At 36.6% G+C, this 23,486-nt stretch overlaps 1 protein-coding gene across 4 annotated transcripts in view; it reads right to left on the bottom strand.

Moving 5' to 3' along the window:
• LOC149780105 (small conductance calcium-activated potassium channel protein 2-like) overlaps positions 1–23,486 on the bottom strand; it is a 338,659-nt gene that overhangs the window by 125,499 nt on the left and 189,674 nt on the right. Inside the window, exon 1 of one of the 4 annotated variants that reach the window (XM_089936869.1) lies at positions 18,055–18,165. The exons of the other annotated variants lie outside the window; for them this stretch is intronic. The gene's annotated coding sequence lies outside the window, so the exon portion shown is untranslated. Of the gene's footprint in view, positions 1–18,054; positions 18,166–23,486 lie in introns of those variants that run through there. 4 annotated transcript variants of the gene reach the window in all.

The raw sequence follows: 23,486 nt of genomic DNA on the forward strand, positions 1-23,486 counted from the left end.
TAATGCGTGATTAGACACTTCCCGCAAAACAACACTTTGAATCAAATTAAGAAAAAGACAAATTTTAACAATATTACAAACTGATCAGATGAGATGTACGAGCAGTTGTATAGTTTACAAGATGGTACCTCGTACAGTTCTGGTGGATGTCATGGTTGCCACTAGTTCGTGAATGTTAAACGAAGTATAGCGCAACCTGCTTAATCACGGTGAATATGACATGAATGTATGTATATATCCACATGCTTTTCTACACTGGATTGAACAGTGTGTCAAATAGACCAAGGAACGAGTTGACATTTAGTTGTACAAATTAGTGGTGATTTAGTGACATTTTTCTGGATTCATGATTACGAGTTATTTATGTTCTTTATGTATTTCATTTGAACAAAGGATAAATTAGTTCATATCTTTGTACAGCGTAACCATTTGCAAAGATGGTTTCGAAACTAAAAAACAAGAAGGCAGTTTAATGTAGCTGGCGGTTTACATAAAGGTTAAATATTAGACCAAAGTCTTGGATTTCATACATTTTGCTTTCAGCCCTTTATTAGGATACAAAGGAAGTAGTTAGAGATTTTAACTTATTCAATAATTACCAGGTAATAATGTTTCGCAAAATTAGTTACAAACTATGGTTCAGTAGATCGTTCAGCGTGTACAGTGAGACACCTGAGCAGAAAATATGAACATTCCAGACTCTTCATTTTGGTAAACATCACAATGTTTGTGACTAAAACATTATGTCATTCTTTTTATTACCAAAATACACGGAAAACAGTGTTATTGTCTTCATCATAAATTTCTGCATTTGGCAAATACAGGCTTTCGTATTTTGCTTTAGGAACTACAGTCATTATTGTTTAGGATTGACTAGAACCCTTTTATTTGCGAACAGCATGTGAAGAAAAACATCTCATGATTATTTTATCCAGGTTTATTGAAAATCCACTTCTTCTTGCCACTAAATGGACTATTTATAAGTGTCAGTGACATTTCATTTTCACTACATACAGTCTCCTTATTGCTGTACACTGCATCAAAGTCTGTGGACTAAAAGGTATGGAATTGCTTTTATTACAAGTCTCGTGTATGTCGGCTGATAGTGGAAACGCAAAGCCCAAACTCAAGTTAGAGGGTATGTCGGCTGATAGTGGAAACGCAAAGCTCAAACTCAAGTTAGAAGGTACGTCGGCTGATAGTGGAAACGCAAAACTCAAACTCAAGTCAGAGTATATGTCGACTAATAGTGGAAACGTAAAGCTCAAACTCAAGTTAAAGGGTATGTCGGCTGATAGTGGAAACTCAAAGCTCAAACTCAAGTTAGAGGGTATGTCGGCTGATAGTGGAAACGCAAAGCTCAAACTCAAGTTAGAGGGTATGGTCACTAGGTTTAGATACTGAGTTTGATCTTTTCATTTTATTTCATCCAGTCACTTTTCAGAAGTGTGAGCGGAAACTCAGTCTCAAATCAACCTACGAGTTGTAAACTCTTCAGGCATGGTCTTGCCTTGAAATATGTGTTTCTCTAACAGCGTTAGTGAAGTCAATTCAGACAGTACCTATTTTTATTGAAGGAATATGACTGTTTCGAGGTAGTTTACAATACACGAAAATTGCAGCGTATGGCCCAATTCTTTGTCCACACAAGTAGACAAATATATATCAATTAAATCCATATCAGAACGGTTACATAACAGTTGTCCGTGTGTCTCTGCCGTAACTAGGTTTTTAGGATAAATACAATTGTCGAGGATAATGATATGCCCTACCCCTCTAAAAGAAACACCGTGCCTAAGATAAACATTAAATCGCCTTGTTTTCTCTGAAAAAGAAAAATCTAATTTAGATCGAAACCAGTAAATACCTCATGATATTTATGTTTTTTAATATAAGCATACAACAACCATCAAATTATGACTATTGAAATGCGTTATCCGAGAGCACTCCAATATTGTTAAAAACAACCGTTTATTCTCAGCCTTATTTTTATTTTTAGAAGCCATGGTTGCTGTGGTTATTATGCAGGATTCGCGCCTGAAAGGATGTGGGTTTGAATCCTGACATAGGAACATCCAAGGTCGGCTGCTATGGTGTGTCAGGTAAGAGACTTTACTCATGTTGACTCGGAGGTAAATAACCATATTATGTAGCGGTGTCTTAAAAAATCAAACTAAACTATTTTCATTTACAATTTGAACTTTTTAATATATCTTTTATTAAACGAAAACCGTTTTTATTGAAATAATGGCGTATGAAAAGAACTCCAAATTATTTTTAAGAACATGAAAACTCGATTAATGGAGGAATAAATGATCACAGAGAATGAAAAAAGTCTTTAAAACGCTACTAATTGTCAGATATTGTCATTTAAATAAGGAAAATACTTTAACATCATTTTCCATTTCATGTTTAATTCTCAAAGCAGCAACGAGCTGCATTCTGTATTTCTCACACGGAAGCAGTATGCCTTTGTTAGTGTGTTAACTTAGTTCTACCACCCTCGTGGCCTGTACAATAAAACCGTCCGAGAATTCCCTCGTCAATAGTTCATATAAAGACTTTTGTTGCTTGGGATTCAAAGCCCGGAACAAACTCTGAGTGCAAACGCATAACAATCCACTTTACTACTGCTTCTTTCATACATTGGCAATAAAACCATCTCTATATCAATTCTGCGCCATTAAACAAGGGTAAGAAAATCAAATTTATGGCTTACTCCGGGTAAACAATGCATGAATTAGCCGAGTCAAATATCCATTTAACGTTAGTTTGTATTTTTGCATACTATTATTATTAGATTGACGCAGCTTCCTGACGGCACAGCTGTACTTCGTGAAACACGTGTTCCTTTGTCAGCGGTTTTGCCTTATTTATCATCCCAAATAGAACGAACCATTTTTAGATATTGGTTTTGATTGTTTGTTTTTGTTTTATTTTGGTTTATCTTGTTTGTTTTCTTATATTAAGAAAACAAGAGGATTTGAATATAGTAATTTTAAAAAAATGTACAATTTCAACACGTGTTCATGCTCTACGGATGACAGAGATATAAATGATATAATTAAAATGATTTGTTTTTTATACTACCTGTACAATGTACAGACTCCTGATATGTTTTTAATTAAGGGGCGGATCCAAGAGAGGAAGGAACAAAGCCGGAGGCACTACTCCCCTAAAACTGCGAGCTTAACAATCAGAACGTTTCCTAAAGCAAATTTTCCTTACAGTTAGAGGGTTAAACGTACGCCCTCGAAACGCTTAACACCCAGAAGCATCAGGGGCGAAGCCCCCTGGTCCCCATATCGGGGAGTCCATCCAACAAATCACTTGCCTAGATACATCCAGGACGATGCTAATGCTGTGTCTATATTGCCCAACGTTATAAACATATCGGAATCATGTCCATCTAACATATGCATGCTCCATTTGTAACTGAATATTCAAAGCTTCTAAAGAAAATTAAATATTCGCTGCCTCATAAAACTTGCAAATGTGATACCAGTGTTTGGGAAAGGTAGGAAATCAAACGTTGTAAATATCGCCGCATATTTTTTTTAAAAAAATATTTGTTTAGATACATACATTTATATAGATATTTTGTTTAGCATATCCTAACTGGCATAATTGTATAAATCCGTTAATGGTTTTTTTCGGCATGTGGTAATTACACAAAAAAATTAAGTATTTACATTCAGTGATTCTTCATTATTGCATATTATTTCCTTGATATAAATAAAAGAGCTCGCATACTTGAGGATATTTAACCTTGACTGTAAAGCAGTACTCGGTAACAAGGTTAATCATTTTGACTAAATCATATATTTCAGAATTTCTAAGCATCCGTGAAAGATGAAAATCTCTTAATAAAATAGGTTTTCAAATCGACAGCAAGTATACGTTCTTAGTAACTGTAATGTGTTTTATATTTAAAGAGTTGTACGAGTATATTTGTAGATATACAGTACTTGTAATGTGTTTTGTATTTAAAGTCTAGAAAGAGTATATGTGTTGACCGTACAGTACATGTAATGTATTTAAAGTCTAGTAAGAGTATATTTGTAGACCGTACAGTACTTGTAATGTGTTTTGTATTTAAAGTCTAGTAAGAGTATATGTGTTGACCGTACAGTACATGTAATGTATTTAAAGTCTAGTAAGAGTATATTTGTAGACCGTACAGTACTTGTAATGTGTTTTGTATTTAAAGTCTAGTAAGAGTATATGTGTTGACCGTACAGTACATGTAATGTATTTAAAGTCTAGTAAGAGTATATTTGTAGACCGTACAGTACTTGTAATGTGTTTTGTATTTAAAGTCTAGTAAGAGTATATTTGTAGACCGTACAGTACTTGTAATGTGTTTTGTATCTAAAGTCTAGTAAGAGTATATGTGTTGACCGTACAGTACATGTAATGTATTTAAAGTCTAGTAAGAGTATATATCTAGACCGTACATAACTTGTAATGTGTTTTATATTTAAAGTCTTGTAAGAGTATATTTGTAGACCGCACAGTACTTGTAATGTGTTTTATTTTTAAAGTCTTATAAAGGTATATTTGTATACCGTTCAGCACTTGTAATGTGTTTTATATTTATAGTCTTGTAAGAGTATATTGGTAGACCGTACAACACTTGTAATGTGTTTTATATTTAAAGTCTACTAAGAGTATATTTGTAGACCGTACAGTACATGTAATGTATTTAAAATCTAGTAAGAGTATATTTGTGGACCGTACAGCACTTGTAATGTGCTTTAAATTTTAAGTCTTGTAAAGGTTTATTTGTAGACTACATATTACTAAGATGTGTAACAAGATTAATGGATTATTCCCCAACAATCATAAAATAAGTGTCTAATATGAACATTTTTGGGGATTATGTATTAATTTTCGTCTTAACTCCGTGGTGAGATGGTGAGAGTAGACGGGTTTTGCATTGTAATTGTAGTAGAGAGAAAATTGTGAAAGTATATATATATATATATATATATATATATATATATATATATATATATATATATATATATATATATATATATATATATATATATATATATATATATATATATATATATATATATATATATATATATATAACGTTTGCTCAGCCCCAGTTCGTAAGTCGTGCATAAACTAAGGTATTATTGCAAGCCATGGCTTGATGTCTGAACATTGCCGCAGGCTAGAGTTAATATCGTACGAAAAGTTACCGTGACCAGAGAGAAGACCCGGCATTTTGGATCGGCACAGGCGTTAGATCGAGCGACTATGTGTTACAGCTTAGTCCTAAGATCAGAGGAACCCGCGAGGAAACGGGGCGTATTCTAAATCCGTCCACACGCGGACCGACAGCGAGAAGGACATTGTCCGCTAAATTTGATTGGATCGGGTCAAAACGACACCATATTTGAATTGTGATATTAACAATTTCGATCCGAATTATAGCTTCTAGCTAGCAAGCGAAAGGTTAGTCTCGCCTAGGAAGGTTGCTGAGCAATATAGGATTAGTCCGATGAAGTCACTCGTAATTTGGGGGTAAAACTTACGATATTCTAAGGAAAGACAAAGCTTCGTAAAGGTCAGTTCGTTATTTGCTCGATTTTTGCAGAATATTACGGCATTTTAAGTGTAATGATGGGTAGTATGTATACCTCATTACTAGGATCGTTTAGTACCTAGATTTACCTTTGTAGTGTTTAATTTACATGCGTATTTGAAGAATGAGCTTGAATATTATGTAGAGAATTGTGTAGATTGTTAGCTTGTGGTTAGAATTAATTTTGTAATTCGGTATTAGGTTACTTCGTAGAAAACTAGTGCATTTATTCATGTGATATGTTAGAATTTACACATGCTTGAATTGTGAATTTGGAAAATGGTTGAAGTGTGTAAGATCAGTTAATATGGATGCATGGATATTTGAATATTTGTGTACTTTGTATGAGTTGTAAAGAAATGTGTCTGATTGAGGTGATATTGTTTAATAGAATGGGATTAGGAATATGTACTGATTTGACGCAATTTATTGATGTATGTATGAGAAGTAATTGATACCGTGCTTTTATTACGATGTTGTTTTGCCATACAAGAACGTATTTGTATTTCTATGTGAATGAATGCGTAACTGAAGAACTTTAACAGCCGTTATATGATGATAGTCTGGGTATAGTATTAAATGAGAGGGCTAAGTAAAATAATGTACCGTCCTTGTGTTTTCACAGAATCATTTTGGAGGACAGAATTTTAGGTTCAGTCGAGTCCCGAGTCTCTAAAAGGGGAGACGGAAGTGAGATTAGCAGAGCAGTCGGAGTCGACAAGGCTAGTCGGTGGAGAGAGTCGAGGTGGAGGAGGAAAAGGAGTCGAGGAGAAAAAAGTGGAGAAGCAGGAGGAGTATAGAGAAGTCGAGGGTGAGTTGGAATTCGGTGAAAGTCGGGAGGAAGAGGAGGGGGAATTGGAGGAATAGAAGAGCGGAATACACAGATGAGTAGAATACAAGGACAGGTGGAAAGCTATCTCACACTACAAATCAAATGATGCAATAGGCCATCACAGGGTCGAGTGGAAGAAGAGTACTTGGGAAATTTTAATCATTTGACTATTGAATTGTCATTAAGTTGTTATTCGTTGAATTTCACTTTTTTATATTCAATCATTCAACATCGGCATTGCTGGCTGGGGACTCGGAGCTTTACATCTATCTTTCACTAATTTAACTTCCTACCAAAATCGAGCCTGTGTGGGACTTTTATAATATGTAAATAAAACATTGGGAGCACCCCGTCCAACCATAAGACACCTACCACGGTGGCGGTATAACAACCCGTCACGCCAAAGTGGCGGCTTCGTCCGGAATCTGAATTAGACATACAAATTATCTTAAAGATTTAATTGTTAGGATGTATTCGTGAACAGCTGTGAGATACTTTCCATCCTGTGTATTTTAATTTTTATGATTTTTCAACTTGTGTATGTTATAGTTTGATATTTGCATGTTTGGTAGATTTCAGTTACCTGCAGTAATTGTGAAGCAAATATCGGGCAAAATATCTTACCTTAGCGAAGTTAATTGTTGTCAACAGGTAAGTATTGGGTTAGGAAAGTGTAACATCTGTCAATTGTTTAGTAAGTCGAGACAAGGTATCACTCACTGTTAGTATCATCATAAAATGGGTACTGAAAGACAGATGATTAAAGAGTATCGCGCAATGGGCACGGAAGATCTAGGGTACGAGGAAGATCGCCTGCCAGCGTTCATAGAGGAGAGAATCAAAGAATGGAGGGCCAAAAAAGCAGCCGACAGAGAGCTGGCCAAGATAGCATCAGAGAGAGAGAGAGAGAGAGAGAGAGAGAGAGAGAGAGAGACATAGAAAGAGCTAGAGATGGCAAGAATAGCAGCGACCGCAAAAGAAAAAGAGCTTGCTCATGCTCTCTAAATGGAGAAATTAAGAGTAGAAGCTAGGACAACCGATAGGGACTAATCCAGTATGAGTTCTGGAGGGGGCGTACTACCGATTATCTGCCTTCCGTTTCATCAATACTAGGTAGTAATACGTTCATGAAACGCTATAGAAAAATAAAAACTTCAATCAGCAATAACACCACTGTAGCCCAGTTTTGTTGATGTAAATAAGGTCATAAATGCTAAAATTATTACGCTGAAAATGTGGTTCTTACTCTAAGTACATTGGCAATAATACATTGGCATATTCGCTGTGCATTAAATGTAGCATATAACATTATTACATACTTTGTAATTAGTTTAACATTTTTGCCACCGGTCAACGTCCAGCGGTATTCAAGGTAGTCGAGTAAATTATTCACCACTTCATTATACGGTAAGCACGTACTCGCATTTGACGAAGTACTTTTTGGCTACGGCTAAATAAAATTGGCGACGAAAACGTCAATCGCTGACCATAGAAAAAAACTGTCCCCCCCCCCGCCAGTGGTCTGCAGTGACATTAGTTCTCTCCACGTGACGCCAGTGCCGATTTATCCATCGTCCCAGAATGATGGTATTACAGCATTGTGTTATCATGTACTGGAAATTGAATGAAATACAAACGACACCAAAATAAAGTTTTTTATTTTGTATTTTCAGGTACTATCCAAGATGGACAGGACATAATACCCTGGATTTAGTGATACATGCTGTGGCTGGACATGCGGGCGTTCAGATTGGAATTACCAATTAATCCGTCGAGAAAACAACAGTTAAAGCATATTTCAAAGTTGGAATCCCACAAACCAAATTTATGCAGGTCACAGGGCACAACAATAATTTAATGAATCATAGCGTACGACCCTGAAGTAAGTGTAAAGATTCTTCAACCCTGGCGCACACTGCATTTCTAAATGTACCGCCAGAAGTACTGCTGCCAAACCAGTCTGTGCGACCCTGAATCCAAGTATGACAACAGCAATGAATAAGGACGAATCTAACCACAAAGACCACCTCAGAAGGAAATTTTCGAGTTCATCTGTTCATAAGTTTACTTTTAGTTTTTTATGAACACATTGGGTCGATTTTCATAAAATCATTATTTTGCTGTGCTTCATTGGTTATATAACATATATTCTCTTCAATAAAAAATTTTTTTCACCACTGAAGGAAAAACATAATTTACGAACACGCTTGCATAGAAGAAAAGTAGTGTGTTTCTGCTCGGTGTTCAGTTTAATGAACTTCATGGAAAATGCTCATTGAATCGTTAGAATAATTGTTTGTTTCAATTCTCTTTTTCCCATAACAAAAGAGAACTATCAACATCTTTTAAGTACACAGATAAATGATTATTGACTAAGAATTTGAAGGAAAAAAAATGAGCCATTGTTCATGTGACATATAATTCCCTCGCAAGCACGGCATTCTGGGCCCAGTTATCTCGGCTCCAATATTTTGTGATATTCAGAAAATAATCTAAACATATTAACTGGAATGAAAACGAGTGGATCCGATACTAACACTGGTAAACTAAGTTAACTGATGTTTCACTAAATTGCAAAGAACTATGTGATTATAATCAAATGCAACCAATTTATTACAACACTATTTGGGGCATACACAAAATATCATGAGCATCACTAAAAAGTCCCAACAATTTCAACGAACTCGTTTGATTTCGCCATTAATAAAAGCAGATTAAACACAATTAAGTAATAAAAATAGCTGCAGCTGTTAATATCTGAGAAGAAAAAACTGTTTGTTCTTTTCAAGCCATCTATTCGATCTTTTCAGGTCCACTATTCGATCTTTTCAGTTCGCTCATTAACAATGGAAAATGACACAATTTGTTCTTATAACTTCTCTTTCTAAAAGCAACCATTATGGCCAGTTGCGTCGCTAAATATGGAGGATAGCCAAATTTCAAAACATGGATAGCAATGAATTATGACAAGAATATTGAAGGGCATTAACTAGAAGATAATGGAAATGGTTCATTTAAATTTGGCATTTCTTGATGAACACCGACTTTATTAACAAAACAAATCAGATAGTGTTAGATTATTTTAACATATTTTTCTGTCGCATGTAGACGGAAACGTTACATTACTTTTGATGGATATAGTATTTTAAGAAGAATATTTAACTTCAAAAGTTTGGTTCATAGGCAAGACTAAGTTTTGCTTGACATTATTAATGAAATGTTGTTGATTTGTGACGCTAACTGCTAATCTATTTGAAGAAGGGTATCTTTTATGCAGTCCGACTCGTGACATTGGACGTGCAGGATATGACAAACCTTTTACTTACGGTCAGAACCATTGAAAAAATCTATAAAATGGATAAAAACAATAATCTAAGATTTAATGAATAAGTAAAACTTTGTTTATCGGCGTATCAGATCAGTTTGCTAATCTAAAACAAAAACGAAATCAGCTTGCTAACACTGGACAACAAATTTTTACAAAAGTCATGTTACTGAAATAAAATTAGTCAATTCTTATCAATTTTTATGTGCTGAACACGAATATGACAGTCAAATTGCAAAATTGGCTCTAGTTTTTTTGTAATCTGCAAGAAATTAATGTTTACATAACGAAATGCATTCCAATAGTAAAAGGTCAACTGTAATAGCCTACCTATAAAAAATCAAGTCATTGACTACATCTTAGATTTCTTCGCCTGTCTCTTGTACAGCTGTTCGGGAGCATCTCTGAGGAGTGTCCAGCAGTAGTCAGCCAGCATTGTAGTGGACCATTTTCCCTGGTATCTTTGTTCCATTGTTGCGATATCTTGATGAAAACGTTCGCCGTGTTCATCACTAACAATACCACAGTTGCTAGGAAAGAAATCCAAATGGGAATGAAGGAAGTGAATCTTTAGAGACATATTGCAGCCAAGTTTCTTATACTTCATCAACATGTCTTCTACTAGTTCCTTATAGTTTTCTGCCCTAACATTTCCGAGGAAGTTTGTAGAAACTAGGCGAAAAGCATTCCATGCTTGTTTCGCGTCACCTTCCAGCAAGTTGTTGAACCGGTCATCTTTGAAAAGCTCTCGAATCTGAGGACCCACAAAAACTCCCTCTTTAATCTTTGCTTCGCTGAGTCGAGGGAATTTTTCATGCAGGTATCGGAATGCTGGCAAAGTCCGGTCAATGGCTTTCACGAAGTTCTTCATCAAACCTAGTTTGATGTGAAGGGGTGGTAGCAAGATTTTCTGAGCCTCAACCAGAGCTGGGTGTTGGATATTCTTCTCTCCAATGGCTACATTCTGCCTGTGAGTCCATTCCTTCCTCATGTAGTGCATTTCCCTTGCTCGGCTATCCCACTCGCATAAGAAACACATGTATTTTGTATATCCTTGCTGCAGTCCCATTAAAAGGGCAACTACCTTCAAATCACCACAGAGGTGCCAGCTGTACTTGTTATACTCAATGGAATTCAGTAGCTGCCTTAAGTTATCGTATGTCTCTTTCATGTGGACAGCATACGCTACTGGAATAGATGGAAGAATGTTTCCATTGTGCAAAAGCACAGCCTTGAGACTCAGTTTCGAAGAGTCCACAAATAGTCTCCATTCTTGTGGGTCATGAGTGATTTTTAAAGCATTCATGAGGCCCTCAATATCGGAACAGAATATCAGATTACTTTCCTTTCTGAAGAAAGGCTCCAATTGCTGGTGGCGCTTTCGATATGCAGTAATTGTGACATCTTCTTCTAGAAGATTCCATTGTTGGAGTCTTGATCCTAGCAATTCTGCCTTGTTCTTTGATAAGTCCAAATCACGAATCAGGTCATTTAGTTCTTCCTGTGTTATTCTGTGTGGGGTTGATGATGCACCACAGTGAAAATCTGGATCACTGCATGCTGATGGACCAGGAGAAGAACAGGTCGACTCACCTTTGTCTTCGTCAGATGAATCAAGAGAATATTCTGCTGGAGGTTCTGGAATAGGAAGTCCCTCACCATGTGGAACTGGTCTCAATGCAGACGGAATGTTTGGGTAGACTATTCTCGACTTCTTTCGCTTCGTTATTCCGCCGGAAAGAGGAGGAACCAAGCAGAAGTAACAGTCATTTAGGTGGTTGCTTGGCTCTCTCCACACCATTGGGACTGCAAACGGCATTGATGACCTTTTGCAATTCAACCACTGTGAAAGCTGTGTTGTACATGTAGCACAGCATATATGCGGAGCCCAAGGCTTGTCTTGGTCACCAACCTTGCATCCGAAGTAAAGATGATATGCCTTCTTCACTTGAGAATTGATACTTTTCTTCTGGTTGGCAAATGTCACTTCCCCACAAATATAGCAAAAATTGTCCGCGGTATTAACACACTTTCGAGGCATTACTGTTCTTTATTGTACGTAAATGGATAAAATAATAAGTTTTATGTAACAGTAGCTTGAACTGTCTCGCACAACGTCTAAAATATTTTAAATGCTGAACCTATCTGATTGGGCTTTATATAGTACACTGCTTACGTCAGCTTCAGCAGCCGCCTGGCATTAGTATAATAGGCCTACACATGTATAGTACACTGCTGACGTCAACTTACTTCAGCAGCCGCATGGCATTAGTATTGCATTGCATCAGAAAATGATGCAATCAACTGTGGATGATGTGAGCATGATGGTATTATGCAATGTTACATCATTATTCCGGATGTTGCTGCAGTCCTACTGGAGAAATTTACACAGTGAAACATAGAAAATGAGGCATATGAATATCTTCAAAACGAGAGCCAATACAAATTTTTCACGGTTATATTCGTGTTCGGCACACCAAAATACTACAGATTAGGGCCTTTTCAAGTCAGTAATGATTTCACTGTTGACCAGTGTAATCTAAAACAAACAAGAGATTATAACGCTAATCAGTTTGCCATGAATATTCTTATATCGCAGTACCAGCGCCATTTGCATCTCATGTTAATCAAACATAAGCAGCATCGTATTAAACCTGTAGACCTAAACCTGGGTTTGATTATAGTATAGCCGTAAAACACGTATCATCTTATTTGACATGAAGACAGTCGACACACACACAGGCAGCAGTTTGATGACGATATGATTTATAACCAACAGAGCCAATCACGCAAAGGTTAAGTCATTTCAAACTGAATACAGAATTAAATATATAAAAATTCGTTTTCGACTATGTGAAGAACGTATTTCACTTTTTCCATTTTGAAGGTATAGTCACGAATTTGGATAATGTACTGAACCCATTTTATGCTATAAAATGTACAGTTCAATTTTTTTATAATTCGAAAGCATATCTAACATGTGAAAGACAGCTTTCCCTTCGTACAATGAAGAGCAATGCACCCAAAGAACAATCACATCCGTTGTTATCATTAGAGAGGAGCTGCTGGATAATTTTAAGACGTTACTAAGCTCTTCGAGTTGGCATAAATTAGTAGGAACTTTAAACAAAAGTCTTTAATCTGAACTGTCCATTGCACTCAAGAATATATTCAAATTTGTGTTACTCTCATTGAGTTTGTGAACTTAATCAGAATAGTTTTCTGGTGCAACACGCAAAGTGATTCCATCATCTCATAGTTAATACTGTTGAATCCAGCATCTTGTCAATGAATGATAGATTTCATGTGGTACAGTAGAAGAATAGTAGCAGCAATCAAATGAACAAACGGAGACTGAGTGGCTTTAACACAAAATCATGCAACAAAAACAAAACAAAAAAAAAAACAACAAGACATTGACTTCACGAAGCCCTGTTGGATACGCTTATCGCTAAGATACAACCCTGTTGGGTACGTATATAGCTACGGTACAAATCAATGCCTTACAAGATTTACCAAAAAACGCAGATTCCAAAATATGGATTGTACCCTTCTGAAACCGGTTTCAATTATGGACCTGATGGCAGCATTGCTACATGTCATGTATCATTCTCGGAAGGGCGCTAAATGGAATTCATCGGTTCTGAAGCTTGAGTCGGAAGGGCGCATCTTTTCGAAATATTTTACATGTAATGCAAACACTCCGTATATACCGAAAAGAATATATTAATTCTAGGAGTTCTTCTTCTTCGTCGTCATCAGTATTTCGTCATCAGGGTTATCGTCTGTATATTACACATGGCTATAGATCACCCCAACATCGCTTTTTAGAGTGATAAACTCGAATTAAATAACCACATTTTTCAATTTCAATGGTGTTGTCCAAGCATTTATAAGGATCTAGTTGAAGAAGATTCTAGATGTGGCCATAGCTAAGCTAGAAATCTGAAAGCATATAATCTCAACTGATCTTTCCATCCATGAAAATGGACTGTATTCGAAGTCGAGAGGATGTACTGTTTCGGAACGTACAAGGAAATTTGTTCGAGTTTCATTTTACAACGTACCGCATAATTAAGGGTTTCCTGACTGATATATGCCACTGTAGCAGAGGTTAAACTCGCTATCGTGAATACAGTTAAACACGATGGAGAGATTATATCTTCATTAGCCGTTAATTAGTTATACAAAAAGACTCCAATTAAATGGAAAGTCAGCTCGCCCGGCTGCTCACAAACGTACACTTGCATACATGTATATACTCGCTTATAAGTCGAGTTAAGTTGCAAAAAACAAAGATCCTGATCTGCCGTATCATAATGTGCCTGCAGATTAGGGGACTACGTTGTTTGTTCAATTTATTACTCCTAACAAAATGCACAGAACCAGATCTGCCTGTGTATCATGCGACGGCAGAGCTGTGTCTGTGCAGCTTGCAGTTAGACATTTCTTATAAGCGAGTACATACGGTAAACCTCACAACAATAAAACTAGTCAACAGAGATCTACGTAGTTTAACACTAAAATACGAACTCATTATCCCTTCCAAACTGCCATTCTGATTCCGGTTCCCATCACAACATTGCTTGTTAACATGTGTAACGTCTATTGACAATGAATAAAAGCAACTGGTATGAACACAATTTGTGATAAAGCTGCAAGCAATGGTTTTGTATCATCTTCTTTTTAGGAGATTCAAACGCAAAAGGCTCTCTGTACCATCACCGCTAAGTTGAGCTATCCACTATACAGTTTTGTACACCTCCACTACCCGACTATACATTTTAGTATATCTCCCCTTCCCGAGTTTAGATTTTTTTGTATACATACACTACCCGACTATACCTCTTTGTAAACCTCCACTACCCGACCATGCCTCTTTGTATACCTCCACTATCCGACCATACATTTTTGTATACATCCACTACCCAGCCGTACCTCTTTGTATACCTCCACTACCCGACTATACTTTTGTGTATACCCCCACTACCCGACTATATATTTTTGTACACCTCCACTATCCGACTATAGTTTTGTACGCTTCCACTACCCGACAATACCTTTTAGTATACCTCCACTACCCGACTATTCATTTTTTGTCGACCTACCCGACCCGACTATACATTATTGTATACCTCCACTACCCTACTATACCTTTTGGTATACGTCCACTACACGACTGTACATTTTTGTAGACCTACCGTATCCGACTATACATTTTGGTATACCTCCGTTACCCGACTATACATTTTGGTATGCCTCCACTACCCGACTATACATTTTGGTATACCTCCACTACCCGACTATACATTATTGGATACCTCCACTACCGACTATACATTTTTGGTATACCTCCACTACCCGACTATACATTTTTGGTATACCTCCGTTACCCGACTATACATTTTGGTATACCTCCGTTACCCGACTATACATTTTGGTATACCTCCGTTACCCGACTATACATTTTGGTATACCTCCGTTACCCGACTATACATTTTAGCATACCTCCGTTACCCGACTATACATTTTGGTATACCTCCGCTACCCGACTATACATTTTAGTATACCTCCACTACCCGACTATACATTTTGGTATACCTCCGCTACCCGACTATACGTTTAGGTATACATCCAATATCCGACAATACAGTTGTATATACCTCCACTACCCGACTATGCATTTTGGTATACCTCCACCTCCCGATTATACATTTTTGTATACCTCCGCTACCCGACTAAAAAATTTGGTATACATGACTAGCTTGGTAGACACCTATGTATCTTAAGAGTCCGACCAAATAGGTCCAAATACTTCACACCTATCCTTGTTGTGGTACCTTTCGTAAGTCATACTAATATATGTCGCGAATGCAATTTGAAGCGAATACCGTAGTTTCGTAAAGCGTATCTTTGTGAACTATACAATTGATCATGCTCATCGGAGTACTTCTGTTGTCAAACTCTTTAATTTCGGAGGAGAGCAGTTTTTGCAATCAACTCTTTCATTTCGGTGGTAAGTGGTTCTAGCAAATAGTCCGCAATGCCTCTAATGCCTAAAACTAAGTAATCTGTTCTGAAGTTTGAGTAGGATGGGAACCAATTTTTGATTCAGTTAAGAAAGCATGGACACGCTACACCATGCATATCATCTCCATATAAAAAAAATATCTGGTTTGAGCGATCATTTTCTAGTAAATCGAGATGTTTGTTTGACAGCCAAAATTCTGCCAACATTACAACTATTTCATGCGCGAAGTCAAGAGACCTTATCGACCCTGGCTTTAACTTTGCGTCCGTGCTTGCCGATTCGATCCAAGTTACAACATCTATATTTTCATCGCTGTTTACGACAAGAAATCAATATCTTCTTTTTACACCGGCATGACTCCTGGACGATACACTCTCTGCCACTATTTATAATGTACCGACATTTAGGAGGTGTATTGAATAATTCACTTATGTTAGACTGTTTATATTAGATGAGAAAGAAACAACTTATGCAGATAAAGAATTGGTTCTGTAATTGTCAGTATTTACGAGAGCTGTCTGATGACGTGTTATTCCAGAAAATTAAAGGGTTGGCTATAACGCGGAACAATCTTCGCAAAATGTAATTTGAACTAATCACATCATGGATGAAAATTAGTTATATCCGCTAAAGAAAAGAACTATACGAAACTGATTCCTACGCCATTCAGATTCCTCAAAATTGTACAAGCGCCAGACTCATTTCCTCTTCTAGCAAAGAGAAGTGATCAAACTGAAATGACAATTAAGTAGCTACCCTTTTACGAATGATGCTGTATCAAGCATTTTCAGGCAACATTTTATTGATATTTAAAACTATTTTCTTAAGAACTTCTGTTCGAATGTTGAGAGTTTGGGTCAAGAGAAATATTCACAATAATGAACAACCATCAGACATTATCGATGGCGACAGACATCATCATTATTCGGATATATATATATATATATATATATATATATATATATATATATATATATATATATATATATATATATATATATATATATATATATATATATATATATAATTAAAGACGATATACATGTTGTGCATGCCGACCAGTCATTAAAGAAAATATACATGTACGTGCTGACCAGGCATCAAAGAAAATATAAAATCTGTTTGTCTATCAGAATCTGACAATCTCAAGCATATTATTAGAACATCACATTGTGACTGTAAAAATAGGCTGCACGAATTAACAGAAATGTCTGATTTGGCAAGAAGTAGAAATATTTTTATTTTATTTTTAGACATTGCCCAACTTGAGAAAGAAAATCCAGAAAAATCATAATGAATACAACCTAGAGCAATTATTCCCGATGTTTGCTGCATTCCAGCTGTTAACCTCGTGTAATAAGCACTGGATGATTATTGTACAATACTTGGAGACATTTTCCTCCTCTCACTTAAGGACATTTTCCCCATTCAATGCCTAAGTGGTTCCAATGCTTTGGTACACCCACCACTCTCCTCTAGGAGAACAATCATGCAAATGCAGCTTTATTTTATACTTTAAAGTCACTTAGTGTGGGGGAAATATTATGATGAAAGTCTTTAGAAATTATGATTCGCAAAGCATTGAATTAAAAATAGCTTTAAATTCCTTTATTAAAGCTGGTCGAGTAATTTTAGAGATATTGTCCTGAATTAGAGAAAAATGATGCCATTTTTAAAAAATATATACTTGAGAATAGCTAAAGAAAATGAAATGTAATTAACTATAAAATGTTATTTACTATATTGTTTAATTGTTTCCGATGAGAGGCAGACTTTGACTGGACAAGACAAGAGACGACAGCAACTTGAACAAGACAAGACAAGAAAACACAAGACAAGGCAAACTTGGAGAAAACGCAGGAAAGCTATGGAGAAAAAAATTAAACTTTACAAAATCATTTTGACACTGTCTACTGTAGACAAGGCTAGAAATACTAAACAACTATATATAGGCTAGTACGTATATTCACTTGTTCATAATTTTCTACCAATGTCAAAGAACATATCTCCAGTACGCGATCTTAAAAAAAAAACTTGTATCATTGATATATCATGAATAACAATTGGTTCCTATATATGTATTTTATTCAACTTCAGTGACGGTTATCACACATCACTTTCAGACTACATATGTCGAGTCGTTGACCCTGTCAGATATTACACCTTTATTTTCATTAAATATCCGAGTACCTATTGACACAGAGAAATTATGAATCATTTATTCTATAATATCTATTTATGTGAATGGATAGCACTTCGCTACTAACCTGGATGACGAAGAACAGACTGTCTCCTGTGGACTTGGCATCATGCTGCACACGTTGTTGGGTCAGAAAATGAGCGGTTCCTGCAATTTGTCGGATTTAACTCGGAATCAGGATTGACTACGCCTACTCTACAGAGACTTTTGAATGTGTATCGCTCTGATGGGAATATTTTCTATTCTTGAAATCGATCTCTGTCGTGGTATTTTCTGTGTAAATTAACCCTAACTAACGATTGGTGCATATCTGAGAATGAAGTTAAACAGACGAAACGTCTATTACGAAAACTGAATGATCCTTGTGAGGAGGGGACTTGATAAATTGTACTGACGTCTTACAGCACGTTTATCGATACAAAGAGCGCACTTTTTTTTTACAATCAAGCTAACACAACATCACTGTGGAATTGAGGCCGCTACAGAGCGGACCATACAGCAGCCATTAATTTTGTTATAATACAAAGAACCAGTCCTGTCCGTTTTGAAAGCAACGTTTGTGTTACTACATGAATATAACTATTAATAGCATTATAGAGCAGTGATACCTGAAAAAAAAAATACGATTTTTCAAGAAATGTTTGTTTTGTATTATTTGGTATATCATATGCAAATTGTGCATTCGATCCTTAATCTGGAAGAAAATGACAGATGACTGGTTTTCTATGAACCGCGACAATATGACATGCTCCTTTACCAATGCTAGCACATACCCATTTATCAAAGCTTTCATGTTGCCCCACCCTTGGCCCACCCCTACCCTCTCACTCGAATGACCAGGCCGGAAGAGAACGTTACTATTATTATTATTTTATTGCTTGTTTGGTTTTGATATAAAAAAATGTTCGAGACGAAGATTTCCCTCGACAGTTGAGTCAATCTTTTACAATATGCGTGTCTTTATATGGCGCAAAATACCACCCCTAAATAGATACAAAGTTACATTTCGCAGATAATTATACACTCCATTCGCTAGTCATATATGAATGAATATGTATGTTACCAACGTTAGATGTGCATGTGTACGCCCTTCTTGGTCTTATAGTAGAATTTTATTAATTTCTATTGCATTTGTTATTTGACACAGTAGCATGTTTAAATTTGCGACCGCACTGAGCTAGACTTTGGTGAGGTTTTCCTTTTAGACACAACCTGCGCCGTTTTGGGTGTCCTATGCCTTCCAGAACTGACATTATCATTTAGCCAAAGTTTTCCTTTTATGAATCACTCGTACCACAAATACACTTTTGGCTCTGACAAGTAACTTTCCTATGTTAACCTTCTCTAGCAACTGAAAACTTTGTTTTGTCTTTTACCTGATAAAGTGCAAAGTTCGATATTGGCTTCTTGCTGTCTAAAGAACGTGCCGCCTTCAGTTAGAACCCCCAAAATACGACAGTACAAACCTCTTATTACTTTTTTTTTAAACTTATTATGTCGTTACCAAGTCACAATTATGTTTACTATTGTTAGATTGGAATGTCATTCATGCCCAGGTAAATTGTTTTCGAACTTGTTGTGAATATCCATGGAGAATTTTCAATTTATATTTTGGCTTCTGTATCAGAACGTTATGGCTCTCTTTCGCACATTTGCATGCTCAGTTTTGTTTTGCTAGCTTTCTTTTCATAGGGCTGTTAATTCCTAAGATGTGGTGTTAACATAGCACCTTTCAGGCACATGTTATTTAATAACTACTGGGGCTGGTTTTTACAATTCAGAAGCATGCGAAAAGGGCGTGCTGATTCTGTGAGATATAGGTTTGGTCATGAGCAGTAACTGTTCTTCCAATATTGTGGTTTTTCCATATCTTTACCTTAGTAATCGGATCATTACCACCAGCGCCTGACTAAATTTCGCAAATGAATCAAAAATTGTATATGTCCATACAAACTTCATAAGTTTCGGTGTTCTTCAAAACCGATCACTTCCATTTATGCATTATAGAATTGCGGACTACATGCAATTTTTACTTTTCTCTGAAGTTAAAGAGCTTGGCAAGATGCAACAAATGATCCTGCGGAAATGCTTCAATAAGCTTGGGTAATGTTATGTTGAGAAGAAAACCCGCATACGTGTGTGTGTGTGTGTGTGTGTGTGCGTGTGCGTGTGATTTGGATTTTTAACGTAGTTTTAACTATTTTTCAGTCATATCGCTACGATGTCTGCAGTGTGACAGCTTCTAGTGATGTCTAGCACTGGGGCATCATGCCGCAGACATGTAGCACGATGTCCCACCCAGTCACATTAACCTGACACCAGGCCGACCAGTCCTAACACTTACCTCTTAATGCTGAGCGATAAGCGAGGCAGCTGTTAGTACCATGTTGTCAGTCTTTGGTATGACTCGACCGGGGATCGAACCCACGACCTCCCGCATCCGAGGCGGACGCTCTAACCACTAGGCCACCGGAGCGGTCAAAACCCGCATGTTACCATATTGTTACCAAGTACACTACTAAGTTTTAATTAGGATTAAGACGTATATTATATTGGTCTTAGTACGTCATGAATAATAAACAAAGTAAAGGGCCCAGTGTTTGGAACTGTTTAGTTACTGTTAACACACAGACGTGTTCTCCAAGCTGGCCGGCGTAGGGATAATAGCATTGGATAGCAAATCGCCACATGGCAGAAGCCCTTACTTAGTGGCGATCGAGCACAGTGTCTGTCCATACTTCTCACAGCGGGTTACCTACCTTCAAAATGACGATAACTCTGCCATAACACTTTCTATTTGGTGATTTAAAAAAAATGCCACCAGAGGCTTTGATAACCACACCCAGCTCAGTTTATACTGAACTTTCTGCGATCTCTTATTTGCAATAGCTTCAGTACAGAATGTGAATATTGTACATACTACTCTGGAGGAAAACGGCAGGAATTCTTTACTTGCAAATATGGGGCACAGGGCAATTAGAAATGTCCTCGCACACTCGGAAACAACTTCCCATGTCGATAATGGTCATTGCCTTCAGTCCCATGCTTCGTGTTATGTCATATCAATTTCAGTGACGTCACAATGAATAGCTGAAATTTCATCACTAACATCGACATAAGCAACAGCTTAAGGTTAGTGAAACAATGATTTTTTCAGTATGTTCATTAAAAAGTTGGACTGAAACTTCGTCGAGAATCATTTTTAACGCCATAATTTTATAAAAATCTGATCGTGCACATTTAGACCAATGTTCGTCAGCCAAAAAAACTTACCAGTTTTATAAGTATCACTAGGATTATCTCATAATCTCTTTCAGCGTGTTGAAATTATTCGATTCGCATCAGAAAATTACGAGGATAATCTGAATGGGGCACAGTGTTGACATTGTTTCAAGATAGCACACGGCAGATGACACAATATACTAATAACGTTACAAAGATGAGAATTTAAGCCGTCAAATTAAGTCTGGCTTTTTAGCCGTCGTTTTTTTATATTTCATATCAGTCATGATCCAGTCAATGTACTCGTGTACTATTGCGTGTAGATAGACGATGAGCTAAGGTTTACATATATATTATCTGTCGTCATGTCAGGAGTATATTACTGAAGCAAAGGCTTGACTGCTTTTCATCCAGACTATTTTCTACAGTCCGTGCACCAGTCCACATAACTTCATTTGACACACATTATGATGCTCAGGTAAGAGTACATAACTTCGAAAAGAACCTAGGAGGAAGTCAAGTGTCGCAAGCTGTACAATCAGGCTTCCACAAGCCAATAACATAAAAGCTTAAACCTGGATATTTAAATAATAAAGGGAAGCAAGTAACAATCTCCTATCATAGGAAACTTATTGTTCTTCAAAAGAAGCCAGCACCAAATTTAAGTTTTCAAAGACTTATGAAGTCATTGGAAACAATTAAGTAATTAGCCATAAATAAGAAGTTCTCTCTGCTCTAAAGGTCAGCATAAGAAATTTTCTCCAGCGGAAAATGTCAAAATTAAGAATTAAGAAGTCGTTTAATTTGATAAATTGATTAGAAGTGGGTTATATATTGGCTCATTATGGTAACAAAAAATAATTTTTATCAATATATGATTATATTGATGGTAGTTGTTGTATTGGTAACATGTAGCTCTCAATGTTTGTAACACACGCCAATTCAATCGCGTTGCACAACCTCTATTTTCAAGGGGGACTACTCTCTCTCTTTCAAAATGAATTAAAGACTTTATAGGTATAAATCTCTCACAATAATTTTTCTACTTAATATTTTTTGACGTTCTCTGTAACTAATTATACCCAATTCAGAACCTCTATTTTCTTTTTAAAGATTATATATATTAAAAATAGAACAGTTTGCGAAATTTAAAGGCGCGACATATCACCTGGCATTTAGATGTCCAGAGTGGACTTCAGTTGTGCTAATATTCCGTTCACTTTACATACTATTACTGTAGCTTGCAACAAGCTGAATAAAGTCTGGATTGAATTTTGCGAAATAATCATCAATGCCATCTTGTTTAAATGATGATTATGTTACTCACGTGCAGACTGATACAACAGCCGGTAAGTATACTTTTCTTCAGTCGATGCAGTACGATAGCTAATTATGTTTGGCACATCAGATTCGATACACATTCTGGCCAGCCTGGGTCACCTGCCTCTATTTATCCATCGTCGGTATTGCGCATGACTATTCAGCATCGTTTTCTTCTCTACCCGGTGTTTGCAAACCAATAATATTAATATAGCTATGACTGCATTTGGTGAAAAACAAAATGCAATAACACCTGCAAGTATGTAACTTATGCCGTGGTTGGTTTAACAGATATTACTTTGTGTGCTTCTTGCATCAGTCTACATAATTAGAGTTGACAATATATTCAGTGCTCTCCAAAAGAATCTATCATACCATTCTGGAAAGTGCAGAAGTGACTTCCAATGCAGCTGCTCAGTAAATAATGAAAATGTCGACGAACGATTTTTAAAAATATAATTGGTTATTTGACAATTTCTTTATTCTACAGCTGCATACAGACCTGAAATATGCATAACTTGTACATCAGTTATTCCCATGCCAGAAAACGTAATCAGTGTATATCGTTCAACACACCTGGTTTACCCATGCATATCGCGCACCATTTTGTTAACGGTATAGACAGATTTCAGACGTCGCATTATGCGACGGAAGTTCTGCAGCTTTGTTGTTCGAAGTTGGGTGAGCTTTATACACAAGCATATACGGTAATACAACAAGCGAGAGGAAGAGAATAAAGGCACGCACAAGATAATAAAATCTGTGATTATCGTCCCAAAACTCTCGAGACTTTGCATTTTGTTATGAGATGGGGTGTATGACATGGATCTCTCTTGAAGAAAGGTTAATCAATTTTGAAGAATCCTCTTACGCTTATCATAACTTCGTATTCTGCACAATCGATCAAGAGGCATTGGTACGATTTTCTGGAACAGTCCCAGTTATTACTACACCTGG

Source organism: Sinohyriopsis cumingii, chromosome 16 (assembly GCF_028554795.1).
Source record: "Sinohyriopsis cumingii isolate HCF-2022 chromosome 16, ASM2855479v2, whole genome shotgun sequence".
Taxonomy (NCBI): Eukaryota; Metazoa; Mollusca; class Bivalvia; order Unionida; family Unionidae; genus Sinohyriopsis; species Sinohyriopsis cumingii.